Raw genomic sequence first — 15,921 nt, 5'->3', positions numbered from 1 at the left:
CACCCATGGACCAGTTCAACAGGAACATTCCTCATCACAATGGATGTCTCGGCACTCTACACCAGCATCCTCCATGACGATGGCTTTGCTGCAACAGCCTCAGTACTCAACACCGACAACTGCCAATCTCCAGAGTCAATCCTGCAACTCATCCGCTTCATTCTGGATCACAACGTCTTCACCTTCGACAACAAGTTCTTCATCCAGACAGACAGAACAGCCATGGGGACCAAATTCGCACCTCAATATGCCAACATCTTCATGCACAAGTTTGAACAAGACCTCCTCGCCGCACAGGACCTTCAACCGACGTTATACACCAGATACATCGATGGCATTTTTTTCCTTTGGACCCACGGCGAAGAATCACTGAAATGACTACACATTGACATCAATAAGTTCTATTCCACCATCAGACTCACCATGGACTACTCTACAAAATCGGTTACATTCTTGGACACACTCATCTCCATCAAGGACGGTCACCCCAGCACTTTGCTTTACCACAAGGCCACGGATAACCTCATGATGCTCCACTTCTCCAGCTTCCATCCTAAACACATTAAAGAAGCCATCCCCGATGGACAAGCCCTCTGTACACACAGGATCTGCTCTGACGAGGAGGAGCATGATAGACATCTACAGACACTGAAAGATGCCCCCGAACGAATGGGATGTGGTGTTCGACTCATCGATCGACAGTTCCAACGGTCCACAGTAAAAAAAACGCACCGATCTCCTCAGGACACAACTGGCAGAGTACCCTTCGTCGTCCAGTACTTCCCCGGAGCAGAGAAACTACGACATCTTCTTCGCAGCCTTCAACATGTCATTGATGAAGACGAACATCTTGCCATGGTCATCCCCACACCCCCACTCCTTGCCTTCAAACAACCGCGCAACGTCAAACAAACCATTGTTTGCAGCAAACTACCCAGCCTGCAGAACAGCGACCACGACACCACACAACCCTGCCATGGCAATCTCTGCAAGACATGCCAGATCATCGAGGTGGGTACGATCATTACACGTGGAAACACCATCCACCAGGTACGCAGTACACACTAGTGCGACTCGCCCAACGTTGTCTACCTGATACGCTGCAGGAAAGGATGTCCCGAAGCGTGGTACATTGGCGAGACAATGCAGACTCTGCGACAACGGATGAACGGACATCATGCGACAATCGCCAGGCAGGAATGTTACCTTCCAGTCGGGGAACACTTCAGCAGTCAATGGCATTCAGTCTCTGATCTTCAGGTAAGTGTTCTCCAAGGCGGCCTTCAGGACGCGCGACAACGCAGTCGCCGAGCAGAAACTTATAGCCAAGATCCGCACACAGGAGTACGGCCTCAACCGGGATCTTAGATTCATGTCGCATTACATTCACCCCCCACCATCTGGCCTGGACCTGCAAAATCCTACCAACTGTCCTGGCTTGAGACAATTCACACCTCTTTGACCTGGGGTTACCCCTATCTCTGGATCTGTAAAGACTTAATCACCTGCAAATGCTCGCATTCTAAGCATTGTCTGGCATCTTTGACTTTGTCTATATAATATGTTTCTGGAACATACCTCTTCATTCACCTGAGGAAGGACCAGTGCTCCAAAAGCTAGTGTTTGAAACAAACCTGTTGGACTTTAACCTGGTGTTGTAAGACTTCTTACTGTGAACATTGTTTGGTAATTCATGTTTGTATGTACAATGTGCTTGATAATGTTTACATTTTTAACCACTTTTAGAACCTACTCTGGCATCTTCCATGTCCATGTCCATATCTCTCTGTTTCAGGAGCCACTTTACAATTGAATCCTTAGTTTTATATCATCCCTCTTTGTTCTTTCTGCTAATATCTCACTTCACATTTTTCTGCATTAAATTTCATCTGCCACCCATTCCATCAGCCTTTCTCTGTCCGCTTGAGGTCTGTCACTATCCACCTCACAGTCACAAAATATTCAAGTTTACGTCATCTGCAAATTTTGAGATTGTGTCCTATATACTCAAGTACAATTCATTCATACACATCAAAAATCGCAGCAGCCATAGCATCAGCCTCTGGGGAAGATCACTGTATATCTTCCTCCAGTCTGAAAAACAACTGCTCATCCTTACTTCCCATTCCCTGTCATTCAGACAATTTTGTATCCTTGTTGCCACTGTCCATTTTATTCCATGGGTTTCAAATTTGCTGGCCGGTTAATTAAGTGACACTTCATTAAATGCCTTTTGGAAATCCACGTATACTAAATCATCTCCATTACCCTCATCAACCCTCTCTGTTACTTCTTTTTTGGCTTCTCCCATTTTATTGGGGTTGCCACATTGCTGGTTAATTTTTCATCTCCTGGTCAGCCACTTATTTCTCTTCCAATCCCACTGCATTTAAGCCTCTTGCCACTGCACCCTTCCACCTGGCCTTAGACCTTCCTCTTCTTCTTCCTGGCAATCTAGTTCCCACCACTCACCTCACCACCTGTACTTTCTCTCTCCAATATGTGACCATGCCATGTAAATCTCTTCTCAGCTACTTTCTTTGATGCTTCCACAATCCATCCTTACTGGCCTCCTGTTGCACTGGTTCCTAATCTTGTCCTTTCTCATTATTCCACACATCCGTCTCAGCATCCGCACTTCATTAATATCTGATCATTGTTCTTCTCTTTGTGATGTGCCTGAGTTTCTGCACAATATAACAATGCTGTATTGTAGATTCTTCCTTTCAGTTCCAGAGATACTTTTCTGTCACATAACAGTACACTGCACATCGTCCAATTCCTCCAACTAGAGCTAATCCATTGCTTAATTTCCATACTTCCATCTTCTGCCACCGTTGACCTCACATGCTTGAAACTACTCACTTACTTCTAGTCTTCACCCAGTCTTTACACACTCACTCAGATCCTCTTCTCTCGGCTCCATGTATTGGGTCTTTGGTCTCCTGTTATTCATACCTTTGTTTTCCAGTGCTTTTCTCCAGTTGCTCCAGATACTCAGTCATAAACTCATCATCCTGATACATGCCAGTCAACCTTTGATTCCAATATACATCAGACAGATCTATTCACACCCATTTGAAACTGGTACTCTCCTTCAATTCAATATTTTTACTTTGGATTGTTCCTTTTATCCATGGCGAACTAAAAATTCTGATAGTGTGATCACTGTTCTCTAAATGCTCCCTGACTGACACTTGATCTACGAGACACACCTCAAACCCAGAACCACATCCAGCAAGCCTCCTTCTTTGTTGGGTTCAAAACCGACTGATCAAGAAATTTCTCCTGAAAACACTTCAGAAACTCTTCCCCCACACTGCCCTTTACATTATTACTATCCCACTCTATATTAGGATAATTCATGTTTTACCAATGAAAATTGTAAATTAATTTATGCCTGTTTTCAACTGTGCATGTTCAGCTAGCAGTCTTCTGACTGCTCCCTTCTTCTTTGCCCATGTTACTCCTCAGTCAGGAGCCCAGGAGCCAAATGGATCCTGTCCTGTGCTCCTCTGTAACCTCTGAGATATTATCAATGGAACATCAAATTTGAAGACAAAGGTTGTCAGCCATTGTGTTTATTACTAACACAATTTCAAGTTAAAATTGCAGATGTTGAGAGCTTAGAAATTTGCTGCTGCCAGCGATAATGAGCAGGTGTTTAACATATTCTTATGACATCCACTCTGCTATTTTAATGGATATGTAAACCATAGGTGAATTTTGTTTAACAGTAAACACCAGGCCAAGGAAGTCATTTTCTATGCCAGGTGAACTGGAAGGACAGCTCTGACCCCAGCAGGCTTGTTGGCAAACTCTGACCCCAATTGCCATTTGTTCCTGTGGGGACGGCAGTCACATTTTAAAACAATTGTCAGTGATAGTTAACATGGATTAAAATTCTTAATCTTATCTCTACTCTGGTCATTTTATTTCTGTTTAAAATATTTAGATATTATTCACTGGGTAGATACGCTACTTAGTTTTGAGCTGCAGGTGGTCCTGTATAAATGCAAATCTTTCTTTTAATTGCTTCTGGAAAATATGATTCACACATTTACAACAGATCAAAGTACAGGCCCAGCTTTGAATCAGTCATGCTGTCTATCTCCCTCATCGAGTGGGTACAGAAAAATGTGCAGTTGATAGATATTGTTTACATCTGTTTAGACTCCACACAGCCACATTAACATAAATGTTTCACCGTCGCATCCTGACTATGTAAACACTGTAATAGTGTTTGTGTCCAGCTGATATGCTGGCTTCTACAGATTTGACAGAAAAAGCAATATTTGGTAGAATGTAAAGATTTCCTCCCTTTGGACTCAATGATTTTTAAATATTCCATACCTATTTATTTCACATTATAGGGAATGCTATTGTGGATTACATACATTCCTACGTGTAAACATGTTCACGTTTTCTCACTCATGGATGGGTTCAGGTATACAGCTGAGGTTTCTCAATAAAGCACAAAAAATGCTCCAGCAAGACCAGGCTGTCCTAGAGTTTTACTAATTGATTTACACAATAGCAAGGTTATCCTTTCAATTCATTTTATCTAATAAAAGCAGGTTCATGCATACAAATAGCTTTTCTGAGCATTATTTTCGCTTTCTCTGAGACTTTGAAAATCTAATACTGTGTTTTGTGACCACAACTGCAGACTAGGCATTTTTGTGATGGTGTAAAGTAACTCGTTTTGATGTATGGTGAGGTGCGTCCGAGTAATTGATTAGGGTTAGTGATAACAGTTTCACTTTGAGTAAAACATCTCAATAGATGATTGAAAATCGCAATCAATTAATCTTCCTTTCTTCCATTTGCTAATGGAAATTCCCTTCGCTGTGCAATTCAGGGCAGCAGCACTCACATCAGGAATGAATACCCTTTGGTTCAGAGCCTGGACTATCATAGCTGACAATAATACCTTCAGTCAATGATCTCTGGAAATATCCCATGAACATCATGAAACAAACTTAGCATCTGGGAGGCTATGAATTTATATTTGAACATCGGTCATTGCAATGTAATTTCCCTATTTTTTCTTCAGGTTTACCAAGACAATGGAAATGGCAGTGGGAAAAATATAAATTCTGTTTGACACAAGGAAAAGCTCACATAATTCTTTCAACATTGTCATTTGTTAGCAACCCATTTTTGATTTTCGGCATCACGGTAGCACAGTGGTCAGGGACCCAGGTTTGATTCCTGGCTGGGGTCACTGTGCGGAGTCTGCACGTTCTCCCCGTGTCTACGTGGGTTTCCTCCAGGTGCTCCGGTTTACTCCCACAAGTCCCAAAAGGCGTGCTTGTTAGGTGAATTGGACATTCTGAATTCTCCCTCTGTGCACCCGAACACAGGCGCTGGAGTGTGGCGACTGGGGGATTTTCACAGTAACTTCATTGCAGTGTTAATGTAAGCCTACTTGTGACACTAATAAAGATTAATATTATCTATGGATGAGGCTCTGTCATGAGGTTTTATTTTCAACACATAGGCAAAAACAAAGTAGGTGCTAAATGTTAAATGTTTCAACTAAATAGTAACTATATCCAGGATATAATCACCGCAGAATATAAAATAATTTTCTGTGATTACCTTAATTTGCTTCATTGCCTTTTTGTGTTTGGCATCTGAGATTCAGGTTGAGAGAAAACTACCTACCTCATGAACATTTGTTTTATAGTCATATGACCACAATCTGCTCATAATTGTAGGGGGATTAGGAGAAAAATAAGTAGTTGAGCACTATCCTGCGCTGTGGGCAGATAATGTACATAATATTGTTATGTATTACTTATTAACTGATGAAGGGATTTTTTTTATTCGTTCATGGGACGTGGGTATCGCTGGCTGTGGGTCTCGAGCCATGTGTAGACCAGACCAGGTAAGGATGGCAGATTTCCTCCCCTAAAGGTTCGGTGGATTGGCCATGCTAAATTGCCCTTAGTGTCCAAAAAGGTGAGGAGGGGTTATTGGGTTACGACGATAGGGTGGAAGTGAGGGCTTAAGTGGGTTGGTGCAGACTCAATGGCCCAAATGGCCTCCTTTTGCACTGTATGTTCTATGTTCTAAAGGACATTAATGAACCAGCTTTGAGAAAGGGTCATCTAGACTCAAAACATTAGCTTTCATCCCTCTCCACAGATGCTGTCAGACCTGCTGGATTGTCCAGTATTTTCTGTTGTTGTTCACGAAGCAGATGTGTTTTTACAACAATCAACCATAGTTTCATGGGCATCATTAGCTTTTCATTCCAGATTTTAATTGATGTCAAATTTCACCATATACAGTGGCGGGATTCAAACCTGGGTCGGGATTCTCCCCTACCCGGTGGGGCGGGGGGTCGCGGCGGGATGGAGTGACGTGAACTACTCCAGCGTCGGGTCTCCCCAAAGGTGCGGAATTCTCCAAGGTCAATACTACAATGCCACCACCTCTCAGGCAACATCCCACCAACCCTTAGAAATGTATTTGAAATATTGAGCCTGCTGTCTCCTGAATGAAAAGCTCAGGGTTCAAGAAATGTGTTGTGTCCCACACAATAGGAAGAAATTCATTTTCAGCTTTTTATTTATTCTCTGTTCACAATCACAACTGGCTGCTTTAAACACATACATTGTGGTGTATTTCTGTGCTCATTAAGGAGGGGTGGTCAATGCTGGTGAATGGCGAAATTTTCACTTATAGTGCCCGCTATCAAAGAAGCATAGAAAATAGAAGCAGGAGGAGGCCATTCGGCGCTTTGCGCTTGTTCTGCCATTCATTATGATCATGGCTGATCATCAAGTTGAATACCCTGATCCCGCCTTCCCCCATATTCCTTGATCCCTTCAGCCTCAAGAGCTATATCTAATTCCTTCTTGAAATTACACAATGTTTTGACCTCAACTACTTTCAGTGGTAGCAAATTTCACAAATTTACCACCATTCTCTAGATGAAGAAATTTCTCCTCACCTCAGTCCTAAAAGGTTTACCTCTTATCCTCAAACTATGACCCCTAGTTCTGGACTTCCCCCCCCTCCCCACCCCAACCACTATCAGGAACATTCTTTCTGAATCTACCCTGTCTAATTCTGTTCGGATTTTGTAAGTTTCTATGAGATCCCCTCTCACTATTCTAAACTCCAATGAATGTAATCCTAACCAACTTAGTCTCTCCTCATGTGACAGTCCCGCCATCCCATGAATCAGCCTTCTAAATCTTCACTCCACTCCCTCCATAGCAAGAGCATCCCTTCCTCAGACACCAAAAGTGCACACAATACTCCAGGTGTGGCCTCACCAATGCCCTACACAATTGCAGTAAAACATCCCTATTCCTATATTCAAATCCTCTGTTCTGTCTAATTTACCATAAGTGTACATTAATCTCACAAGGTTTCTGGTTGGTTGGATTTGTTTATTGTCACGTGTACCGAGGTACAGTGAAAAGTATTTTTCTGCGAGCAGCTCAACAGACCATTCAGTACATGGGAAGAAAACGGAATTAAACAAAATTCAAGAAAATACAAGAAAATACATAATAGGGCAACACCGTGTGTGCGTGGGTTTCCTCCGGGTGCTCCGGTTTCCTCCCACAGTCCAAAGATGTGCGGGTTAGGTGGATTGGCCATGCTAAATTGCCCATAGTGTCCTAAAAAGTAAGGTTGGGGGAGGGGGGGGGGGTTGTTGGGATACGTGGGTTTGATTAGGGTGATCATTGCTCGGCACAACATCGAGGGCCGAAGGGCCTGTTCTGACTGTACTGTTCTATATCTATAAGATATACAATGTAACTACATAAGCATTGGCATCGGATGAAGCATACAGGGGTGTAGTGTTAATGAGGTCAGTCCATAAGAGGGTCATTTAGGAGTCTGGTGACAGTGGGGAAGAAGCTGTTTTTGAGTCTGTTCGTGCGTGTTCTCAGACTTCTGTATCTCCTGCCCGATGGAAGAAGTTGGAAAAGTGAGTAAGCCGGGTGGGAGGGATCCTTGATTATGCTGCCCGCTTTCCCCAGGCAGCGGGAGGTGTAGATAGAGTCCATGGATGGGAGGCAGGTTTGTGTGATGGACTGGGCGGTATTCATGACTCTCTGAAGTTCCTTGCGGTCCTGGGCCAAGCAGTTGCCATACCAGGCTGTGATGCAGCCAGATAGGATGCTTTCTATGGTGCATCTGTAACAGTTGGTAAGGGTTAATGTGGACATGCTGAATTTCCTTAGTTTCCTGAGGAAGTATAGGTGCTGTTGTGCTTTCTTGGTGATAGCGTCGACGTGAGTGGACCAGGACAGATTTTTGGTGATGTACACCCCTAAGAATTTGAAACTGCTAACCATCTCCACCTCGGCCCCATTGATGCTGACAGGGGTGTGTATAGTATTTTGCTTCCTGAAGTCAATGACCAGATCTTTAGTTTTGCTGGCATTGAGGGAGAGATTGTTGTCGTTACACCACTCCACCAGGTTCTCTATCTCCCTCCTGTATTCTGAATGTATCCTCAATGCACCAGTGTGTAATTCCCAATTTGGACAGCAGCCATGTTTGTAGTTTTGTTCAATAGGATTGTTCATTTATGCCAAATCTGTGGGCAAGGACGTGTTGTGGACTCACTGACTGGATTTGAACCAAGTTTTCATTACGGAGAAGGCTGTATCCTGTACCATCAATCCTCCAAAATTGTGCTTACCCCTCATCACATTGGAATATAGGAAATTCCAATTTCAATTTAATTAAGTCTATACTGCAAACACATGTCGCCAATATTTGATTCAAATATATCCATCTTATCAAGACTAGAAAATTGGCCTCTATTGCATCATGGAATTTGACATGAGGAACCCCGCCGGGTCGGAGAATACCCAGGGGGGTGGCGGGAATCCCACCCTGCCGCCCCAACGGCGGCTGCCATATTCTCCGCCGCTGTTTTTCGGGCGGGGGCAGGATTCCCGCCACGCTGGGCGGGGGCCGTTGGCAGCGGCCCCCCCGGCGGTTTTCCAGGCCTTGATGGGCCGAGCGGCCGTCCGTTTTTGACCAGTCCTGCTGGCGTGAATCACTCAACTCACGTACCAGAGGGACTTGGCAGGTAAGTCGGCGAGGACAGTCCTCGGGGGGGGGGGGGGGGGGGGGGGGGGGTGTGCCACGGGAGTATCCGACCCTGTGGGGGGTCCCCAGAATGGCCTGGCCCGCGATCAGGGCCCACCGATCTGCGGACGGGCTTGTTCCATGGGGGCACTTCCTCCTTCCGCACCGTCCATGGCGGAGCCCTACAGAAGAGAACCCCCCGCACATGCAGTAAAATACGTGAACTCGCGCCGTCCCTTTGGCGCCGGCTAGGGTGGCGCCAACCCCTCCGCCGTTCACCTAGCCTCCGAAAATGCGGAGAATTCCTCACTTCCGGGGCCTGTTGACGCCGGAGTGGTTGACGCAGGTTTTCCTGCCGGCGTGGGGACTTAGTCCCCAGATGGGAGAATCCCGGCCCAAGAGTTCAGAAAAATGGTGTATGGTCCAGCCTCTGCCAACTTCCAGCGTGACCCTAGTCAATTGCCATGTTAGGAAGAACATTGATGCAGGTACCCCTGACGTGCAGTGGAAGCATGCAGTAAAGGGAAGCATGAGTTGTGGGACACCCCACCCCCGTGCTGTAACCATGTAACTTTCAGGCCAGGTACTTTTTCCTTTCTTTTGCGTTGAAGAGTTAGTGGAAGGATTGCACTGTCAAAGGAGTTCGCATCTTGCATCTATGTCTGGCCCCTGCCATTTTGTTGCTGCTTCTTCCTGTTATGTACCACCTTGTCCTGCAAGAGTGAGGGAAGGATGTCAGTAAGTTTGTTGCACTGTGTCTGAATTTTATGCCTATCGCAGCCAAATAGCTGGAAGTACATGGAAGCTGCAGAGGTATGCATGAGAGGTTTGCAACAGTGCCAGGTGTGCAAAGGTGAGGTGAGTAGATGACTGCTCGGCATAGGTCCCGATTGCTGGGGTTCCTGATTGCTGGGGGTCATCAATGGGAGTGTGGCATATTGAGCAGTGATCAGTGCAGTGGTAGGAGATGGCATTTGAATATGCATTCATTGACCTTGGCCACTCACATGAAGTTAAATACAAGTCTTTTTCTCCTGCAGCAAACAGAATACATCTCTACTTTAAGAAAAACAGATTGGGTTTAAGAAGTGAGTTTTAACCTGGGCTGGGCACACAGCCAGTCAGCATTATGTTTAGCACAGGGCTGCAAACTCAAATCATGGAGATGGGCAGGCAGTGTGAAGTTTGCCTGCATCACCTTAATCAGCTAACTGCACATTGCAATCCCCATGCCTGCAAATAGGCCTTATAAACATTTTAGCCCCGAAAGTTGAAATGATCATGAAAATGCAAATTTTGGATCATTTTTGGGCAAAGTTTAGTTTTCAAGGAATTTACTTTATAAAACATTCCACCAAATTCTGAAGAATGCATGATTTGAACGAGTTGATGGACCTGTCCAAGATGGAAGCAGGACAACACATTCAACACATCTGAACACATGATGGTCACAATTTGAGTTTTTACATCAACCTCCCAGATCTGAAAAACAAAATGTAAGACAGACCTGTTCACATATAATCACAAGGTTAGTTGATAACATCAACAAGTATTGTGCTAACAACAAACAGTAAAACAACCCGGTATGTGGTGTACACAGGAAGCCAGGAGATTTATCAACAAGTGTCTAGCAACTGGCCCTGGATGGTCCTGGCTGCTGATCAGGTGTCCCAGGTGGCGTGGTGCTGCCCTGTTCTACCCACTGTATATCAGATGTGCCAGGGACACGAAGGGGGGAGTTTGAGGCGCTGTGGTGTTCTGGCATCTCCCTTGCGGGAATCACCGGCACGGATCCCATCACCTCCTACTTGCTTGGGGGGCCCAATGGCTTCTGGACTACTCCGTGAGATGGGGGTGCAAGCGGAGCTATCCCCTGAGGCTCCCCCCACCACCTGGGCTGACACTCCTGGAGGCCTGCACACGCCCTGACCAGGCTATCGATTCTTGCGGCCATGGAGCACAGGGAGTGATCACATCCCTCTTGGACTGTGCCATCATCTTCTGGGTCTGTGCCACATCGGCCAGTGAGTGCACCATCTCCCTCTGGGTCTGTGCCACCGCCCGGGCAATGCTGATGATACCTTCAGCCTTGACCCACTATGACTGGGCAATGCTCAGGAGCACCATTTCGATGTCCAGGTGGCCCTGGTACATGGCTCCCTGTGATAGGCAGCCCTGCCCTGGGCTTCAACCACCGCCCACACAAAGTGCCCCTGGCCTTGAACATCTTGATCCATGGCCGAAACCTTTGCCCCCCAAGGCCTCCACCATGGCGCCACCCACGCAGTGTTGGCACACATGGTTATCACCACCTGCTGCTCCTCCAACTGCATCTGCAGGTGCTGGATGGTTGTTGACACCCTCTCGTGTAATCGCTGGCTCTGAGACTGCATCTCCACGATCAATGGGACCGCCCTTTCCAGAAGTCCAAGACCCGTCCGACGGCAGCTAGACCTTGCGGTCAGGCCATCCTCTGACTGTCCATCCCCTCGGGAGTTCCTACCTCCACCTGATGGACTGAGTCAGCTGTGTGGTGCACACCAGATAGTGCCTCAAGAGCCTCTTCACTAAAATGACCAATCGAGGTGAGTGTCTCTGGGATGGAGGAGGGTGTTGGAGACAGCTGTGACGGGAAGTCAGTGTCCTCCCTGGACTGGTGCTCTGGGGTGTCTCGGGCTGCGGGTCGAGGGCTCCCGCTGTTATCCGTCTCCTCTTCCTCCTCCTGGGGTTGTGGTTGGGGTTGGGGAGCACCAGAAGGGCTCGCCTCATCACCACCACTAACCTAATCTTAATTGTGCACTTCACTCCCAGGAACATGCAGGGTAGCCCGCCTCTCCACCATGGCATCCAGCAGTGTCTCCAGTTTGGTGAATCTCGGGGCCACTCTCCTTGCTGCCATGGTGTTGGCTAGGAATGGGTGTGTGGGGGAACAGAGTGCTAATATGCGGCTGCAGCTTGTCAGCCTCTAAAGTGTCAATCCCGACTCTGGCGAGTCAGACCATTTTTCATTGGAATCGGTCGTGTTCCACCTGGCACTGGTGCTAATTCATTAAAGGTTGATGAATTGCTCTGGGAACAGCACCAATTTTCCTGTCATAGAACACCACCGATTCAGTCCAGGTGTCAACTGTCTCTGAAACGGAGAAGCCCACCACAGTTATCTGACTATCCCAGCATCAATAAAACAAGGGACCAAAGAAAGAGACTGTTGGTCATGGCTTGCTTTTAAAGGTAGGTGGAGGGATTTCCTGAATATGGGACTTGGGAATCTGAAGTACAGCTACCAATAATGGGATGGAGTGAGGGAGAAGGCTTAAGTGGTCAAATTCAGAGAAAGGGCGACATTGGTCAGTTGTGTGGTGTTGGAGGGTGGGGGTTGGGGGGGGAGGGGGAGAGGAATGGGGGATGTGGGTAGTGTGACAGAGGGGGTGGCTGGAGACGATTACAGCGGTAGGGATGGGTAGGCTATGAAGAGATTTAAACACAAGGAGGAATATTTGAAATTTTGGGAAGCAAGTATAATCTAATAAGAAGCAGAGGAGCGCAATTGAAAGCCGAGCGTGACGAGGCTGTTAAATCTTGCGAGGGGCCTCTCGTGAGATTTGCGATGCTAGGATCGTCTCATGAGATCTAACGAGATCTCGCGAGACGTCATGATCTGGATCTTGCCCTCCCTGGGCGTGATCCAGATTTACATATTTATCTTAAATATGACTTAAATATGTCAGCGCTTGATGCTTCTGAGGCCCGGGACAAATGCCCGCACTGGGGAGACATCGCCGTTTAGTACTGGTCCACACAAATATGGACCAGGTGTAGCGGCACCCGGGGGGTCTCCCAGGCCATCGGAGGGTCCCGGGTGGCTGGGCTCTGGACAGCATGATACCCTAGCACTCCTGCTGCCACCCGGGCATCTTAATGCCCTTAATGCCCAAGGATTTAATTATTTCACAGCTGTTCTGTTTTTCAAAATACTCTATTGTAATGTTCCTGGGAATAGAGTGCACAATAATAATCTTTATTAGTGTCACAAGTAGGCTTACATTAACACTGCAATGAAGTTACTGTGAAAATCACCCAGTCGCCACATTCCGGCGTCTCTTCGGGTACACGGGGAGAATTCAAGATGTCCAATTCACTAACTGCACGTCTTTGGACAGTGGGAGGAAACCGGAGCACCCGGAGGAAACCCACGCTGACTCAGCACAGACAGTGACCCAAGCCGGGAATCGAACCCAGGTCCCTGACACTGTGAAGCAACAGTGCTGACCACTGTATTACCGTGCCGCCCTAATTAAGACTAGATACATCTTTGATGCTGTATATGTGTGGAGAGGATCTTTGAATGATTTACATTATAGAATCATTGAAAATTTACATCACAGAAGAAGGCCACTTGGCCCATTGTGTCTGTGCTTGCACCATCCAGCGTAATCCCACTTTCCGGCATTTGGTCTGTAGCCCTGCAGGTTATGGTTGAGGTGCACATCCAGACACCTATGACATGAGTTGAGTGTTTCTGCCTCCACTATTCTTTCAGGCAGTGATTTCCAGACCCCTACAACTGCCTGAGCCTAGAAGGAAAAAAAACAGTTCAGACCAGCATTCTTATTTCCCCATTTTACTATTTCTTTCCTTCTGGGGGTGAAACATTTTTGCCTCATCTCCCCTCTAATCTTTCTACCGATCACTTTAAATCTATGCTGCCTAGTCACTGACCCAGCTGTGCTAAAGCACACTCTGTCCAGGTCCCTCACAATTTTGAACATCTCAATCAAATCTCCCCTCAGCCAGCCTCCTCTGTTCCAAGGAATACAACCCCAGCCTACCCAATCTTTCCTCCAGCTTCAATTTTCCAGTCCTGGCAACATCATCATAAATCTCCTCCATACGCCTCCAATGGAATTACATTGCACTATTGCTTCACAGCTCCAGGGTCCCTGGTTCGATTCCCAGCTTGGGTCATTGTCTGTGCAGAGTCTGCACGTTCTCCCTCTGTTTGCGTGGGTTTCCATCGGGTGCTTCGGTTTCCTGAAAGGCATGCTATTAGGTGAACTGGATATTCTAAATTCTCTCTCTGTGTACCTGAACAAGAGTATTAGTAATAATAATAATCTTTATTAGTGTCACAAGTAGGCTTACATTAACACTGAAATGAAGTTACTGTGAAAAGCCCTTAGTCGCCACACTCTGGCACCTGTTCGGGTATAAAGAGGGAGAATTCAGAATATCCAATTCACCGAACAGCACGTCTTTCGGGACTTGTGGGAGGAAACCGGAGCACCCGGAGGAAACCCACGCAGACACAGGGAGAACGTGTAGACTCCACACAGACAGTGACCCAAGTCGGGAATCAAACCCAGGTCCCTGGTGCTGTGAATATATATATATATATATATATTGTATGTATCTATAGACATAAACGTATTCTAATCAATATTGCTAAATGTTCTGACCTTTGTGAGGGGCACTGACCACTGTATTTTTAACAAGTACTGCAAAGTACTTGTGATTTTCTGTTTAGTTATCTATTTACATATGTGGCCTGTTGGTGGCCTCGTAGAGTTTTATCCCATCTCTGTATGAATATAATAATTCTGGCAGAGAGCCCACAAAACATTTGGCTCAATGTTACTATGTTAATGCTGAAATCAATACTGTCTTAGTCAGTTCTAGTTTCCACATTATAAAAAGATAATGAAGCACCGGAGAAGATGCACAAAAAAAGACTCATAATGATGATACCAGAACTGAGAGGATATAATTAGTACGAAACACTGACCAGACAGGGACCTTTCTCCAGAGAAGAGGAGGCTGATGGGTGACTGAATCGAGTTCATTTAAATTATGAGTGAATTTGATAAGGTAGACGTAGTAAAGAAGGTGGTTCCACTAGTGGGGGAGGCAAAAACTAGGGACCATAAATATAAGATGATCACCAACCAACCCAATAAAGAATTCAGGAGAAACCTCTTTACTCACAGAGTGTTAAAAATATGTAACTCATGGAGTAGTTGAAGAGAGTTGTGTGGGCACATTTAAAGGGAAGCTATATTATCACGAGGGAGAATGGAATAGAAGGGTATGCTGATCGGAATAGTGGAAGAGAATCTGGAGGAGGCTCATGTGGAGGATCAATGGCTTAGAGCAGTTGGATTGAGTGATCTGTTTCTGGGCTGTACATTTTATGTATTTCTATATTAGCAACATATTGGGTACGATTTAATTGAAAAAAATTTGAAGTATCATTTGCAATTCGCGGGGTGTTTTTCGATGGCCGGATTGGTGAGATCGCGGCCCGTACTTAACGGCACTTAGTGCCGTTACTGGCTGTCTCGTCGTCTGATTTGCCAGACTTATGCCTCAGCGTTTCACTGCTAACAAGGGGGAGCTGTTTTTAAACGCCCCCTCACCACTCACTCCCAGTCAACATACAAGCATGGCAGCGCATAGTGTTTTGAGGATGCCAACCTGGCCAGGCTTCTCGACGTTGTGGTTACGAGATGGGACATCCTGTTCCGCCAAGGTAGTTGGAGGACCAGCAGCAGGGTCACCAATGCTGCCTGGGAGGGAGTGGCAGTGTCTGTCAGTGCGGGCAGCATGACTAGGAGGACCAGCATTCAATGTAGGAAGGGTAAGTTACCACCTGTCTCCTGGTATCAGCTCCACCTGCCACCTCTCAAATTCCCATCTCTCCCCCCAAATCACTGGCTGACTCCTCGCACCCACCCCACATCTGATCTTCGCGCTTGCTCCTCAGAACCCCTTGGCACCCACGGGACAACCGTCAACTGAGATCCAGTCAGATGATGAGCTTCTGGACTATGTCCTCCCAAAGCTGATGCAGAT

General features: G+C 46.3%; 1 long non-coding RNA gene across 1 annotated transcript; it reads right to left on the bottom strand.

Moving 5' to 3' along the window:
• Nucleotides 1–9,199: 9,199 nt before the first annotated feature.
• LOC119967198 lies at nt 9,200–14,174 on the bottom strand. Its single transcript, XR_005460936.1, has 3 exons — nt 13,902–14,174; nt 13,451–13,646; nt 9,200–9,785 (listed from the first exon to the last, which is right to left on the bottom strand). It is a non-coding gene; the product is annotated as an uncharacterized LOC119967198 (long non-coding RNA).
• Between the last annotated feature and the right edge of the window lie 1,747 nt (nt 14,175–15,921).

Source organism: Scyliorhinus canicula, chromosome 6, assembly GCF_902713615.1.
Source record: "Scyliorhinus canicula chromosome 6, sScyCan1.1, whole genome shotgun sequence".
In the NCBI taxonomy this organism is placed as follows: Eukaryota; Metazoa; Chordata; class Chondrichthyes; order Carcharhiniformes; family Scyliorhinidae; genus Scyliorhinus; species Scyliorhinus canicula.
Note: the sequence above shows the minus strand (reverse complement) of the source record. Positions and strands in the feature narration are given on the sequence as shown.